This window comes from Podarcis bocagei (assembly GCF_964188305.1).
Source record: "Podarcis bocagei genome assembly, chromosome: 2".
NCBI lineage: Eukaryota > Metazoa > Chordata > Lepidosauria > Squamata > Lacertidae > Podarcis > Podarcis bocagei.
In genome coordinates, this window is record NC_138126.1 from 56,083,561 (window position 1) to 56,100,291 (window position 16,731).

The following is a 16,731-nucleotide window of genomic DNA, read 5'->3' on the forward strand; positions in this document are numbered from 1 at the left end:
TTGCAGGGATCCAGTTGGCTCAATCGGTATCGCTCTTTCGCCTCCTGTCGCCTTTAAGCTGCGTGAAACTCGCTCGCTTTTATTACTCTTCTCTGATTGCACCGACGCGTGGTCATGAGGTTCTCGGTGTTGCACAATCCTGCTCCTTTCTTTCCCCATTTATCCCCCCCCCCGTCACAACTCCACCTCCCTCCCCGTCTTCAGATTTTAATTTCGGTTGTGTTTTAATTTATCCCGCCTTTAAATGTCTCAACAGCTGCAGCCACCCAGCCGCCTCCTTTGCCGCCATCCTCTCCTCCAGCGTGCACGCACTTGGGCCGCGCTTCCGTCCTACATCTTCGGCAGGGGGAGGGGAGCGGCGGAGCGGGGGGGGGGGGATGGCGTGGAGGGAGGGAGGCCAAAGGGGCGCGGGATCCCCAGCAAAAGGCAGCGGAGCCAGGATCGAGAGATCTTCACGAAAAAGCAAGGCAGGGGTTACGATAGTGTCAGGAAACCCACGGCGCCGGCCTTTCTGGGCCAAACGCACACAAAAAACGGGGGGGGGGGGCGGGTGGAAGAAAGGAAGTCGCGAGTTCTCGAGAAAAAAATATATGAAAAAAATGAACTTGGCTCTCCAAGGAAAAGGCATTGACTCCGCCGGTGTATTTATGGCACTTGAAAGCAGCCGGGCGCTGCAGCTTGAGTGCGAGGGAGCAGGCTCAAGTAGTTGCTAGCTCGCCAGGCCAGCGCGCTGGATGGAGAGCTAAGCTGACAGCGCCTGCCTGTCTCGCGCAAAGCCCCTCCAGCTGCCTCTCCCGCTTCATTCCAGCACACGGGAGGCTGGGGCTCTTTTTCGCTCGCTCGCTCCCGCCCCCCCCTCGAGCTCGAGCCGCCGCGCAGCCTCCCCAATTGCGCGCCCAACAACTTGAGGCAGGTGCGCGCCCCGCGGGAAATCCTCGGGGACGGGGCGGCGCTGCGACGGGCGGAGGCGGGGGCTCGCGCCGCCTCTCCCGGCGCCCCGAAGTGCTGGAGGAGCAAGTTTGGTTCTGGGGCGGCGGCGGCAGCGGCTCGGCTCGGGCAGGGGGGGTCCAGACTGAGCCCTTGCACGGACGCCCGTCCGTCCCCAGCCGCCGGCCGGCGCCAGGGCTCGGCGCGCCCGAGCGCGAGGGGCGCGGGAGTGCGTTGCGAGCGCCCAAAAAGCCTCCGGAGCGAGGGGAGGGGAGCGGGGAGGGAGACGGCGGGCGCATGCGCCTGGGCCGATCGAGCCATATTGGATATGAGGCGGTGAGCGGAGCGCCGGCGAGCCTTGCCCGAGCCCCGGCAGCGGCGCGGGGCTGGAAAAACTCCCCGCAGGTAAGGCGGGCGCGGGATGCGGGGCCTCGCGGGTCGGGGGGCGCCCGCTGCAGCTGCTGGGCGCGTTTTGCTGCGTGCGCGGCCGCCGGAAAGGCTTTTTTCCGGCTCCTGAAGTTTGATGCGGGAGACGGCGAGGGAGGGCGGTAGCAGCAGCAGCAGCAGCCAGGCGAGCGGGAGGGGGAGCGAGCGAGTGGCGAGCGCTTCGCTCGGATGTGCAGCCGGGAGACGCCGCCGCCGCAGCAGCAGCAGTACGAGCACCAACTCCGCGCGCGCTTCTCGCGCTCCGCGCAAGTTCCCGCGACGCGGGAGAAAGGCGCTCTGCGCCCGCGCACCTCCGGGCCCGAAAGGGGGCGCCTGCCCGCCTGCCGTTTCCCTTCGCATTTGTTTTCCTGCTGTACTTGTAAAAAGTTCCTAGACGCAGAGCACTGGAAGGTGCTCCTTCTCCCCCTTTTTTTGGGGGGGGGGGTTTGCCCGTTATTGTGTGCCCAAGGAAAGCCAAGCCTCTCCTTCCCTCGCCTTGGTTTCTGGAATCTCTGGCTGGGCGACTGAACGTTGTGGATGCACTTTCTTTTTCTAACTTGGGTGGGTTAGAGGAAAAGTCATTTCAAGGGAACTTTTGAGGCCATGTGTTTTGTCTTTGCCGAAGTGGCGTTTGACATGGTGATGGTGATGATGAGAAAAGCATTATTATGATTATTAACCTTCTCTAAAATGGCTTCATTTGGAAAAGATGAGGCCTTCTTAAACAATTGGGCTGTGGTTCTCCCCCATCCTCCCCCCTCCCCTTAGCGGCGAAGTGATCTTTCAACCCAAGCGCAGGGGAACTCCGTCGGGAGCGCACACTTTCTCCGAAGACCGCTACGCGGTTTGCTACCCATCTGCGACGTTGATGGCAGTTGCGAGCTCCTCGCATCAACCTGGCCCCATAAATCGCGACTTTTTTTGTGGGTGGGGGAGGAAGGTGGGTCGGATCGGCAGCTGGTGTCCGCCGTTGTTTTGATTGCGCGTGATTACAGTGCCACCAAATTACACTCCGCGGAGCCCCTTTGCCAGTGCTACTGATGCCTCCTCCTGTGGGACTCTACTTTCAGTTGAAAAACAACTCTACTCCTGAACCCTTTGCTTTCTTAGTTTCCATTCTCTGCTCTTCTGCCCTCCCTCTTAAGACTCAAGAAGGTAGGGGCTTCATTGCCCTGTAGCTGAGGATGCACCCGAACCCATATATCCTAAATGAAGGATGCACACTACAGATGGCTGCAGTGGAAAGGAGAAGGCGGCCTTAACAAATTTGAGTCAAGTTGGGGAAATGCTCTTGCAGTCAAAGAGGGGCTTGTGCAGGAAAGACAGTTTGGGAATTGACTCCATTTAGATGCATTTCTGTGCATGAAACTGTGGAATCATCTTACTTAATGAAAAAGAAAGAGGAGTCCAGAACTTAGACTTTTACAGTTTCTCTCTTGCAGGGACAGGCAGTTAATCCGCTCTTAAATAGCAGCTCTATTACTAGGCCTCTCCTAGGCCAGAGTGATGTCTATTTAATGGTCTCACGTGGGTTTCGTGGAATGATTATATCTGCTTTGGAGAGAAATTTGCTGTCATAAAAAGTGTGTAAGAGTCTGTAACATTTAGGATTCATAGCTTTGCCTCTACCTTTATCCACTTGGAAGTAAAACTCTGATATAAAACTCTTTACTGATAAGACTGTGGCGCTAGGTTGGTCCTGTTACTTCTGCCTCTTTCTCTGGACTTACTACTGCTGGGAGGGAGGCAGAGGTTACCGTGGCAAACATTTCAGTAAAATAGAATGTAAGATGCACAACTCTAACATTCATGTAAGAACTGATACGTTCTGTCCACTGACTTATAGTAATAGCTGTTACTGTTATGCATCAGGCTAAGCTATTTGTACCGCACATGCTGGTGAGAACGCTAAGCCTTTTTAGAAATACAGTATATCTTAGTTCAACACAGTACCTCTCATAGATGGAAGCTTTTAAAAATCCCATTTTCCTGTAACAAAAGTACACATTTACCGGTAATATTTGAGCAACATGCAGTTACAGAATATGGACATCACCCAAGTTGGTTTAGGCTTGGCATCTTAGAGTAATGTCACATGTTACTGACAGCACACCAAATGTGTGGTGTGGTGTAGTGGTTAGTGTCTGACTGGATGTGGCAAACCAGGGTTCTAATCCCCATTCAGCAGTGAAGCTCACTGGGGTGACTTTGGGCCAGTCACCGTCTCTCAGTCTAAGCTACCTGACAGGGCTGTTGTGAGGATAAAATGAGAAGGGGAGGTCATGTACAGCACATTGAGCTCCTTGGAGGAATAGGTGGTATAGAAATGTAACCAGTAAATAAACTTTGTTTCACTAAACACAGATGTACACTGGCCACAAAAAGCAGGGCACTCAGTTCCCTGTTATATTCACACACAGTGCAGTAGACACCTGTAGCTTTGTGTTAACATTAATTTGTGATACACACGAAGAGACTGTAAAACTTCAAACCACATTACAGTTCATGGAAATTGTCCAAATGTCTTTAAAGGGAATTTGTCTCTGGATACTGTGTTTAGTCTGGGGCTTAACAAGAAAAGTTTAGATTGGTTCTTGAACTCTTTGGGCAGCAATGACTCATCCATGAGTAGTTTATATTTTCAGGATTGACTATAGTAGAGGCAGTAACCAGACTAGGATTCCTGCAAAACTGTTGTCTTATACCATGATAGTTCAATCAAGTCAGGTGTAGCGCTCTGTGTAGGCCTCATTCCTAAATGCATCTATATACATCATGGGATCATACATAAAAGTCATTCCACATGTGCAGTACAGCTCTTCCTGGATTGTGTCATTTCAGACTGGAAATGTAGGAATTGCATGTTTCCTCTTGTGTTTTTCCCCCAAAGCCAAAACAAAATATTTTAATGTTGAGAATGACTTTAAACTTTGCCTTTCCACAGCAAGTCCAGGAATGTGTTTTATTTTGGTTGTGGGTATGCTGTGCTCTTCCCTCTCCCATTTGGTGAAAAGACTTGTAGCACAGGAAGGGCTGGATTAAATATTATCCCTGCAGAATAGTGTTATTCCTGTATGCTCATGTCTCAATTAGGACCCATGGACAGCAGAGACATATGAGGCAGTTAAGAAGTGAGGTGACAGCATTGTTGAAATCTTAGCTTGAATGCTAGAAAGCTGTCAACTCCTTCACCTACAAGAAGGGCTGCACTATCTGTAATCTGTGCACATTTGGGTTGTCACTTAAAATGTAAAGGTACCGCTGACCGTTTGGTCCAGTCATGGACGACTCTGGGGTTGCGGCGCTCATCTCACTCTATAGGCCGAGGGAGCTGGTGTTTGTTCTCAGACAGCTTCTGGGTCATGTGGCCAGCATGACTAAGCCACTTCTGGCGAACCAGAGCAGCGCACGGAAATGCCATTTACCTTCCCGCTGGAGTGGTACCTATTTATCTACTTGCACTTTGATGTGCTTTTGAACTGCTAGGTGGGCAGGAGCTGGGACCAAGCAATCCCCCATCACAGGGATTCGAACCGCCAACCTTCCGATCGGCAAGCCCAAGGCTCTGTGGTTTAGGCCACAGCACCACCCACATCCTGGGTTGTATCTAACTGGGGTGAAAATATGCCTTCAGATAGGGAACAGATTTAACTATTGCACCTATGCCAAGTATGTGTGAATTTTATGAAGAGTGTTTAGAATAAAAATAAGAGTTCAGACTCAGTTTCTTCTATTTATGGAATTAATCCACTTTCAGGGTAGTGTTCATGCTTTACCCTGAGACTTCTTGTAATTCAGATTGAACAATAGGCATATAATCTTATTTCTCAGTACTTCTGTGACCTGGTTCACAGACATCACATTAAGCCACAGTTAAAATAAGCTATGGTTTATGGTGAATGAGCAGTAGTTTGTTGGGGGGAAAACAAACTGTGAGTCTGGGTTTTAAAGCAAGCCAAACCATGGCTTGTGTCCTGGCATGGATGGGAGAGGAGTGAAGAGCCTGTGATTTCAGCAGTGCTGTTTCACATTATGTGTGAACCAGGCCTTAGAGAACAACAGAGGGATGCTGTTCAATGGATAGAAAGCAGCTCCTGCTTCAGCCTGAAGTGAAACGGAGAGGGCAGTTCATTTCAATTTCAGGCTTTCCTGATGGATTAATTGGTGTTCTAAAAGGTGAAAAGGAATTGAATTTATTCTCATTGATTCTGTGTATTTGTGTGTTGGGTGACACTATGTTTATGTGACAGAACAACTTCAGGAGTGGGAATGACTCTGAAGCTTACACTGGATTTCTCTACAGGGCAAACCTTGCTTAAAAATGAGATGAGCTAGGTAAACAAGGGCACCTAACTTAGTAACTGATCCATAATACTTCCTTTCAAGTTGCAGTGTGGAATTATCTTCATTATTATTATTATTATTATTATTATTATTATTATTATTAATCCTTAGCAAAAAATTGTTTGAATAGTTCTACTACATGTGGCGGACATGCTGAAGAGAGGATGTAGAACGTATTTTTACAAGAAAATTAATCTATTTTCCATAGGAAGGTACCAGTTTTATTCAATATTAGGGGGGAAACAACTTTTGTTAATCAAAAGGTAGAACCTTACCAAGTTTTGAACGGGAAAGCTTTATGCCAGATATAGGCCCAGTTCACATGGCGTAGTGCGAATGAGCAAACTCGCAGGTCCTCATAGAGGAGATTGCAGCCACTTTGCAGTGCTGCACTGCACTAAGCAATGGTTAAACTTAGTGTGTTGTCTGCTGCGCTCCAGGCAAACCATAGTCTAGGTTTGCAGCTTGTGGTTTGTCTGGAGCTGTGGATGACACACTAGGCCACTAGGGCAGAACTGTGGCTCAGTGCAGCTGTGAAACAATCAGGGAGAGAAAGAAAGCAGCCATAATCTCTCCTGGAGACCGCACATTTGCTTATTTGTACTACGTCATGTTTTGGCTTCAGGAATGATGACATGGAAAGAGTTTAGTTTTATTCTGAAATTGATTTCTCCATTGGTTTAAAAATAAACATGTGCTAAACTGTTGCTATTGTTAATTCCTTGCATTTTCATAGCTTGTTCAGTTTGAAATTGCAGCTCTTTAGACTATCATAATACTTGTCTGCATCAGAAAAAGTAGTGCTGTTGCTGGCTATTATTCAGCAGCTTCATGGCAGATCTGGGAATAAAAACGAAACTCTTTATTTTAATCCTCAAATAAGACTTTTAAAATGAATTGAGCTAAACAGATCTATTTCTTCCAGGTGGCTTGAGAGGCGCACAGTGATGATTATTTATTACAAATATCTACTATGATAATCCACTGTAATGAATAATTTGCATTGCCTCAGAGTAGAACTCCAGCTCATAAAGGACAAAGAAAAATAAATTTCAGGAAACTGTACTTTCATTGTATGTACTTGAATGCTAGGAAGCTCCCGTATGCTATGACCTTGCTACAGAATGGACATAAAAGATAGAAATCTTCATGATTATTCAGTCTTCTAGTCAATATAAAAATGCTGTTATTCCAATCCTTGGGTATTGTCCATTTACCAGTACTTCCATAGGAGAAAGTTGAAGCTGCTTCATGTGTTTTTTCCCCTGTCAGAGGAGAAAGGGGATGTATTGTAATAGCATAAAAGTCTGCAGGGTCCTTGAATAATGTTTACTACAGCATGTACTGACTCCCTGGGGTCTTTCAGGCAATTACACTAGCGCAAAGTCCCTTGTCTGAATGTAACTGTTTCTTTGCCCAAGCTCTCTTCGTTTTTTCACTTTGCCTCGAGGGAGTTTTCCCCCCTTTACAATGGGAACCTCACCTGTGCAAGAACAGGTCAAAAGGCATTCAGTGAAGATAGCCGTACATAATCTTATGTATACCGACTTGTTGAATAGTGTGCAGCTTCATCATTAAAGCAGTTATCATTGGCTTAAGGGTGTCTTTTTCTAACTTGAGAGAGAACTGGAGGTTTTTAGCGGCTCTGCCATTTCTTTCAGAAATATGTTTCTACTTCAGTATTCTGTACCTAAAGTTTTGACAAAGATCAATGGCTAGAAGAACACACGGTAGCTTCTGTAATATGTGCATTCCACACTTCTGACTCGCAGTGTAGGAGCAAGCTGATCATTCTTTATGGATGATAAATTGTAGGGGGAAGTTTAGTGTTGTCTTCCATGAAATTAAATTATGTGAACAATTAAAGAGAATATTTTGTGCCAGCCCTAAAAGCATAGGAGGTGTTCAGGTATTGTGCAGATGAGAAATGATGGCTCAGGTTGCCCAATAAATGAAAGCAAGTGTCTGATAAGAACCAGCATTGTCCATTAGATGGCTTTTTAAACTTGGACCTGGCTGTGCACATTTAGATCTCTGCAAGATGTGCTTATGTAGTGAATGGGAAGAATAATAAAATCATAGAATTGTTGACTTGGAAGGGGTCCCAAAAGTCATATTGTCCAGCCCCCTGCAATGCAGGAATATTTTGCCCAAAATGGGGCTCAAACGCACAACAACCCTGAGATTAAGTATTTTATGCTCTACCTGCGGAGCTATGGGCATGGTAGGTGAGTTTGAACAAGTCACCCATCTTTCAGCCTCAATTTGTTAAGCATAAAAAAGCTCATATATTTTTGTTGTAAGAATGAAAAATATTAGCTGCAACCCTGTACTTCTAGGAGAAAAGTAGTGCTGTAGGAGCTTAATTAGATAGGTCCAGGAATGGGATGCAGGGCTTAGTCGGAATTAAACTTGACTCAAATTAAGAGTGGATTTGTACTTTATAAGTACATAACTTGTTATTTTTCAAAGTCAGAAGAGACATATAAACCATGCACACAGAATGTTAAGAGAATATGATTTTAATACAGTACTAGGGTTCCTTTTCCTCTGTTAACTAAACTGTTCAATAGAATTGGCAATAGTCAATGCAAGTAATCCCTGCTGGGCGATTGGCACTTCATTCTGATTAGACTGTTAAACTATAGTTCTGCACCCACTTATTTTTGTAGAAATCTCTCATTTCAGTGGATTTGTAGGCCTACTACTGGGTACCATATTAAATTTACTACACACTGCTGCTTAACTTCTGTTAGTTTCAATGGAGTTTACCCCCCCCCCATTGAACTGAATGGAGGCTGAACGGCTGCAGTATCTGGTGGATTGATTCCCTGATTGTTAATGGTTGGCACTAGAGTCCTGAATTAATCTTGGCAGTTTATTGTGGTGAAATGGATCATTGCTATTCCCTTGCATTCTGGGCCACCCTTGATAAGATCTTGCTGGTTTAGAAGATTAATAGTTTGTCCTTGTTCACTTAATCTGTTTTCATTTATTTGCTGTTTATTCTTTAGGACACTCCTTTTCCTTTATGGAGCTGAATAAACCATTTTTCATTAGCGAAATCAGTTATAAGGAATTCCCATTATAGCAAATAGCTGAAACTGATAGTATCTCAAAATGATGTGGCTATTAAAAATGCTTTGATATTTTCTTTGTGTTTTGGTGATGAAAGATAGAGGAGATGAATTCTTGATGATCTAATGAAACACTATATGCAGTGCTGGGCAAGCCTTAACGAGTATTTTGGTAAATTTGAAGTGATGCTGCTCAGATCCTTCCAGGATGGATCTTTCAGGATCCAGAAAATTTATAGCAAATAAATACAGCTGTTCCTGAATAGTTGAACTTAGTTTTTTTTTTTATAATCCTTTGCTTCATCTCCCTGCATGTATCCCCAAGGCAGATAATGGGGTTGTCTGATCTGGGTACGTGCAGTGAATTGAGCACTTAGGGCCCAAACTACATGTTAATGTTAGCCTAGTCCCCCCCCCCCCCCGCCCCCAAGATGCTTTGGGCTCAAGTTCCTCTCAGTTCCCTGTTGTGTGCTTCATACTGGGAATGTTTTTTTTTCTGACAAAAGTCAGCAACTGCATGTACAGTGGTACCTCAGGTTAAGTATTTAATTCGTTCCAGAGGTCCGTACTTAACCTGAAACTGTTCTTAATCTGAAGCACCACTTTAGCTAATGGGGCCTCCTGCTGCTGCTGCCCTGCCGAAGCACGATTTCTGTTCTCATCCTGAAGCAAAGTTCTTAACCTGAAGCACTATTTCTGGGTTAGCGGAGTCTGTAACCTGAAGCATATGTAAGCCGAGGCACCACTGTAGTGGTATGGTTTGTATTGGGACCTGTAGCATTGGGATCTATAGCCAGTCTTTGAAACTCAGGTATATAAGCTAGGCGCCAAGTGGCACCTTAAACCTAGATTATGGTCGCCACAACAGAATGTCTGTTTGCCAGGGGGTTGGACTAGATGGCCCTCGGGGTCCCTTCCAACACTATGATTCTGTGATCTCAACTACATTGCCTGGCTGTAGCTTCCTCTTACAACAATTCCCTTATCCCAGTATGCAAGAAGGAGAAAAACACACAGAGGAAATGGAAGTGGTATTAACCTTGGACTAAGGCAGTGATTTTTAAACTCTGGTCGCCAATCTGGTCCCCAAAAATCTCTGCGTAGTCACAGTTGGACCCGCAATAATAGCAAAAGGCACCCGGCACCTGGCTAGTTTTGAACACTGGCTATAGCAGCTTTGTGGGGGAAGTGATCTTCAGTGGAGAAAAGGGCATGGGAAGGGCCATAGTTTAGTGGTTCATTGCCCGTGTGGACAATTCAAATCTGGATTGACCAATAGTCTGATTCGGTATAAGGAAACCTCCTGTGTTTGTTCCTAAAATTTTAGCTCCGTTTCCTGTGCTGATGCATATTGCTCCCCTTCCCCCTGTAGCTATTGTTTTTATCAAGGAAGAACATGCCCAGTACTATTTATTTTCTTATATTTATATCTTGGCTTTCTTCCATCATAGAACCCAAGGCAGTGAGCATGTGGTTTTCCACTGATCACTCATCCACACACTGACCAGACTCACTTACCTTCAGCAAGGCTGTGGTCTCCTGTGCCTCCCTCAGACCATACCTTGAGACCAGCATGCAATGTAACCCTTACAATGCCTTTCATAAGTGGTGATGCACACACTTTCTTTAGTATCTCCATTTCATGTTAAGCTGTTGGGACATGTTGTTGTCTTTTTTAAAAAACACACCACATCCTATGAGGCCTACTTTATGTTCAAACTTATAAGACGACCGAGTACTTTCAGTGCACTGGTCATCTCTACGAGTTCATTCATTGTTGTGCAACTAACAGTATTTTAAATACGGACATCAAAGAGGATATGTTCTTGTTGCCTGATGGGAAATTATGGTTACTGCAAAAAGCAGCAACAAAACTGAATGTTTATGTGTAGAATATCACATCATGCAAACAACTCCTGAGGAGGTCAGTAGCACAACTTGATACACAGACCAGCTGCTGCATTTGGATTTCTACCGCAGTAGGAAAATAGCGAAGATTTAGAGTATTGTATTCAAAGTACAGTACTCCAATTTAGCTTGTTTGAGGAGTACAGCCTTGGTAGGCATTTAGAAGAATAGAAATGAACTACACAAACTGTCTACAGATCACTCAGTGTTTAACTGAAGAAGTGGTTCTGCAGTTAATAGTACTTTTAAACTGAAATATTTATTACATATTGTATTTCAATAAATTTGCACCAAAACTCTGCGTCATAGTGTAGTATAAAGACATAAAAGCTTAATATAACCCTTAAGTATATATAAATGAGTGGCCATCTAAGTGTTTACTAGGGTTTACTTTGCTGAGCTTCAGCTGTTACTGCATGGCAACATCACATAAATCTCAGTAGAAAAAAAATCATCGTAGAAGCATTCCCTTTAGAGTTTGGTATATAATAATACATTACCAAGAAGGTTAAATATAATTGCCTAGCAAATAATGGAGCAAGTGATAGTGAATAAATAACTTCTTGCTTGGCATTCACTGTCCAATTGGACAAGGGGAGTGGGGTGTCACTAAATGCTGTTACTATATGTTGTCCTGATCTCACAATGAGTAATTTGTACTAAAGTGGGGAGAGGGAGCTGGGTTGGGACATAGTAAACCCACACAGGCTTCCTGATCCCTTGGAACAGTGAGGTGTTCTGCATGTCTGTCAGCACCCAGAAGGAGAAGTGGGCTTTGTTAATCCCTACTGCAAGCCTTTTGTGTGAGGGTATCTGGTCCATGCACAGATGGAACATGCCCTTGTTTGCAACTAAACAGGGCCTTCTGCAGTTTTGCTACCTTGGAGACAATCTAAAACCTTGGACCGTGTATCCCACATGCCTGTTGCATTGCAGAGTTTTTATCTGCATAGATATGAAGGGCAATCGCAAAACAGATTAGACATTTTTGAGGGTCTTTTTTTTGCAGATGCCATGACACCAACAAGCTCTCTAAAGATGTAAAACTAGGATTCAGAGAATTATGAAACTAGTTCTGAGAACTGAAGGGTACTGGGTTAGGGTGTTGCTGTTTTTATTAGTAGCTCTCATACCACATCAAAAACTTATCTCTTAAACTCTGAGGGGAATTCTCAGAGCAGGTTGTGCTATGACATGGCATTCTGCTGAGAGGAGAAGAAAAATCCACTGGGCTAATGGAAGGCAATTATGTTAGCCTAGGACTGCAATTTCACTTTCCTGACAGTAAACACCATGGAACTCAAGTGTATACATGTAAAAAGATGGTGCTGTAAGTACAGCTCTTGGATCCAGGCCTACTTGTTGTTCAGAACTTGCAGGTGTAGGGGCTAGGAATTACAGGGCAGTGCAATGTTTCTCTGAGATGGAAAGTTAATGTACAATCTTTTTGGTTTAGTCATAAGTATCCATACTTCTCAACAACAATAAATACATTGGGTTATACCTTTAATGTTTGACTTCAATAGTTGGTTATGTTGTCTTATATGGAAAGTAGGCTAAAACTTAATGTAGTTTTGATAAATTCATAGTTTCATTCTGAGATACGTTAAATTCAAATTTAATTTTAAAGCATTTTTAAAGATTAATATAATGACTTTTAAAATTATATAAATGGCTTAGGATTTGGGTTATCTTGGAAGAAAAAAAATTGTCTGGGATCTAAAGCAGTGTGTGCACATAATGAATTTTCAGCTGCTCCCTTTATCCTGTCCCCCTCTCCGTGTTTTTTTTTTTTGTGTGTGTGTGTGTGTGTGTGTAGGGGCTAGAAAAAAACAGCAGTTTCCTAATATGCATACACGCTTATCTGGATCCTAGTGTATGCATCTATATCAGCACAAGCAGAGTACACTCTGTGCCTAGACCTTTCAGAAAAGGGAATGTGTCATAAGCTGATGTGTTGCCTGTTTTTCTTCCTCCTCCCCATTTGTGTACAGATTCCTTCCTCCACATCCTGGTTCACACGAACCACAGCCTGCTCCGTCTGGCATCTGAATTGGGCAAACCAGAATCGGAAGAAGTTCACTTTAAATAATTGTATTGAATGGTAACCACAGTAGGTATCCACAAGGAGAGGAGGGAGTTTTTAAGCACATTCCCAACTTTGCTTTTACTTCATTGATACTTGGACTGGGACAAAGTGTACCACCTTTTAAGTTAATACTCATAGGTTTTAGAGTGCGAGCCACGCAGGACTTGATGCCACTCAGTTGTGACTGCGGAGCTTGGATGTGTCAACCATGCAGTCTAATCCCATTGTGTTTATGTAATTCCCTGAGTAGCATAGCTGCTGGTAAAAACAAAGGTTGTCACTATCTGCCCAAAGGGCACTTCGGTAGTAGTTCATATCTCATGTACCTCGACTTAATAATGCACTAGGCGGCTGTTTGTGGTAGTGACTAAGGTGTTAAACTGGGACTCCTCAGAATTCAACACAGTTAACCAGTGACTGACACCCACTGTTGAATAATCTGTTAAAAATTAAACAGTGAAAATGGGCAACATTGCCTGCTGCAGGAAGGCAGTGGGGTTGGCAAAGTTGTGTTGTTACTCACAGGTGCTTTTTATTGCCACTCAAGCAGAGATGTGGTGTTGTCGGAATTACATATTTGAATACACTTATCTAAGCAATTCAGATTAGGTACTGCACTGATTGCTTTTTAAACCCTTATATAAACTATATATATTTGATACCCGGATGCTTCTACCAATCGGCTTGCATTGGAGTAAATTTTGTGACAATTAGGATTTGTTTTGCTTTCTTCTTTGCTTTTGTTTTGCCACCTATTTTGCTCTTGTTTTCAGCCTTTGTAAACATTTTAGCATTTTAGCTCCATAGCTGCCTGAAAGATTCAAATAGAGGAGGACAAGGACATATCTGTGGAATGCAAACTACATTTTTTCATATTTACGATAGCGTTGGGGTATAGTAGCTTTGGACTAAATAGACACATACATTCTATTCAGTATAACAGTGATGGAGAGTACTAATTTGTGTCTCATGGTTATTTTTGGCTGCAGGTTTAATGTACTTTGAGTGAGATGAGCCATGCTGATGGTCTAATTGTATAGAAAAGTATGCATGTAGGATGGAATAGGGAACCTTCTTCTCACAGGGCCCAGGCATGTATGCTGTAAATATGCAGTATGTACGCTGGACAAGTGAAAAAGTTCATGCATTGAGCTTGTTGCAGCTGGATTTAGGATCACCTCTAGGCTGTATGACTGATCCTTATGGGGTAGATTAGCCCTATCCAGAATAGAGGTGGCAGGTTTTAAGGCATTTTTTTCTGGTTGCTTATTTTTATGTGGTTGATTTGTCGGTATTGTAATCTCTGAGTGCTCTAAAAAAATTGTTATTTTAAATAACTATTCTAATGGAAGAAATTCATTCACTTATACCATACAATTAATCACTTTTACAGAGGAAACTTTTGATTCTGTCCATATTTTAGGTATTGTAGCATTGTGCTATTTTCATAAGGTAAAAAAGGGACCTACAAATCCACATAATATCCTATTACCATAAAATTTATGGTTAGACCGGCAGATGCATTTATGGGTGCTTTTGCACTAGCAATGAAATGGGAAGTATTTTTAAGCTATGGTGTTTAAAATGCTCCAGTGAGTAATTTTTACTGCAGGACTCATGTGAACAGACCAAAAGTAGGGGTGTGTCCTCTAGTAAATGCCACAGGAAGTCCAGCAGTTGCTAACATAAATATAGCTTTAGGCTGCTGTTGTACCTTAAATTGGGTACATATGAATGCATGCTGGGGTGCATTACATCTTGTTACACATACACAGTGATTGCATTGGAAGAAAATACAGTGCTTAAACTCTGCTTAAATTAAGGGCTTTGATGGGTTTGCCATGCAGCATTGGTTATTAAAGGTAAATGTCGCTGATTAGATATTAGGGAGCACCTTTTAGGTTCAGAAAGCTGGGACACTCAAAAAATGTAGTCACACGCACCCTGGTTTATTAGCCTAATCATCATAAAAAGCAGTGATTTAATCACTAGACATAATTAATCAGCCAAATTAAAAAGACAGGTAGAACTAAATAGATGATTGCAAATTACTGCTTTTCCCACACAGTTCATCTTGCTGTTCTCCAAAATCTTTTTGGACTTTTGACCATGCTCAAAATAGCTGTAAATACAAACTCTCCATGAGGAGAGAGAAGTCATCTGGTAGTTGCCATGTAAAAAATAATGAGCATTTATTTATTTATTTATTTATTTATTTATTTATTTATTTATTGAGGTGATCTAAAGTGTCAACACCAACATATGCTATATTTTATAGATAAGACTGCAGGAAAGTCAATCACTTGTTTTTCAGGCTAATTGGCAACCTGGGAGCAAGGAATCATTTTTGCCCACACCCCAAACATTTGGGGTAAAGATGCAACACAAATGTATTGGCTTCTGTGCAACAGTGAAGGTGTAGAATATTTTGTGAGGTGTATAAATCATTAACAGGCTACAGATTAAATTAATTACAGTATGCTTATTATGAAACCTGCCCTCTTATACTTGTTTGAATAGTAATACAGTCATACCCCGTGTTGCATTCCGCTCTTGTTACGGACTTTCAGCTTATGAAAGCGGCAAACCTGGGAGTGTTTACTTTTGGGTTCGGTGCATGCGCAGAAGCGCTCGATCGCACCACGCACATGCGCAGAAGAGGCACTCTAGTTGCAGACATTTCAGGGTGCGCATGGCACCCCTAAATGGATTAAGTCCACAACTAGAGGTACCACTGTAACCACTTACGGTAATTTTGAGAATATGGTTTAAATAAGTAGTTTGGTAATACGAGAAAGGAGATTCCCACTAAATACCTGGAATAACTTTCTGACAGTAAGAGCTGTTTAACAGTGGAACAGATTCCCATGAGAGGTGGTGGACTGTCCTTCCTTGGAGGTTTTTAAGCAGAGGTTGGATGACTATCTGTCATGCATTATCTAGTTGAGATTCCTGCCTTGCAGGGGGTTGGACTAGATGGTCCTCAGGGTCCCTTCCAACTCTGATTCTATAGTGGGAATGGGATAAACAAGGTGTGCCAAAGGCAAATATGTTTGAGAACAAAATTCCTCAGATCGTGGATGCTTAGGAGTTGAGACCCATGATGCTTCCAAATGAAAAAAATATCACCTTTACTGCTTGGATTGCTACACACCATTATTCCACTTGCCACATGGCTGGACTCTTTTACCACTGAAGGTGGAGATGGGATTCTGTAGCATGCAGTAGTAGTCATTAATGTTCCTGCTCCTTTTTGTTCTAACAAAGGCACCGTTTTCATTGGCCTGAAGGTTTGTCAATTTTTGAGGAATGGTAGGGGTACTGTGGACTTTACTTGGGAACCCTAAAGGACCCAGTGAGGCCTTTGACATCCCTATTCAGAAGAGATAGAACATTGTGTTTTGTGGAGTTGCGAGATTCTAACTTCTATTCAGTCCTAAAAAGACTTAACTTGAGAAACTGTGGCAAGAAAGATCCCCCACACTGCTAATCACCAAAATACTCAAAGCTACCAAACGTTCCCTTTCAGCTTCCAATGAAAAACATACCACAGGAAATTACCAAGGAAACAACTCCACCTGTACACAATTCTAATAATCAGTAAGCATCTTCAGAAAGCCCAACCAGATAGTCGCATTGCCCCTCCTCTTCCCAGCTAAACTGTACTCGCTGCCTCCGAAATCGCATGCTTTGATTTAATGATCAAATTTTATTGATTTACAAAATGAGAAGAATTTTAGGAGAAAGCAAGCAGCAATCCATGTGATTGAATTACAAAAGGAAGGAGTGCTGTGGGACTCCAGTAGAGTCAGAATGGGGAGTGAATCTTGTGGTGCCTCCCGATGGTATGAGCAAAGACATGTCAGTAGCAGCTAGAACTTCTGGGAAAGTGGAGGTGATGGTCCCAAATGAACTGGGATCTCATGTTCCTAATTACCACAGCCTGAAGATGGCTCTGCT

General features: G+C 43.5%; 1 protein-coding gene across 1 annotated transcript in view; it reads left to right on the plus strand.

Annotated features, from left to right (window-relative positions):
* Positions 1 to 1,202: 1,202 nt before the first annotated feature.
* SFMBT1 (Scm like with four mbt domains 1) overlaps positions 1,203 to 16,731 on the plus strand; it is a 77,148-nt gene continuing 61,619 nt past the window's right edge. The window contains exon 1 of the mRNA XM_081185142.1: positions 1,203 to 1,332. The gene's annotated coding sequence lies outside the window, so the exon portion shown is untranslated. The remainder of the gene's footprint in view (positions 1,333 to 16,731) is intronic.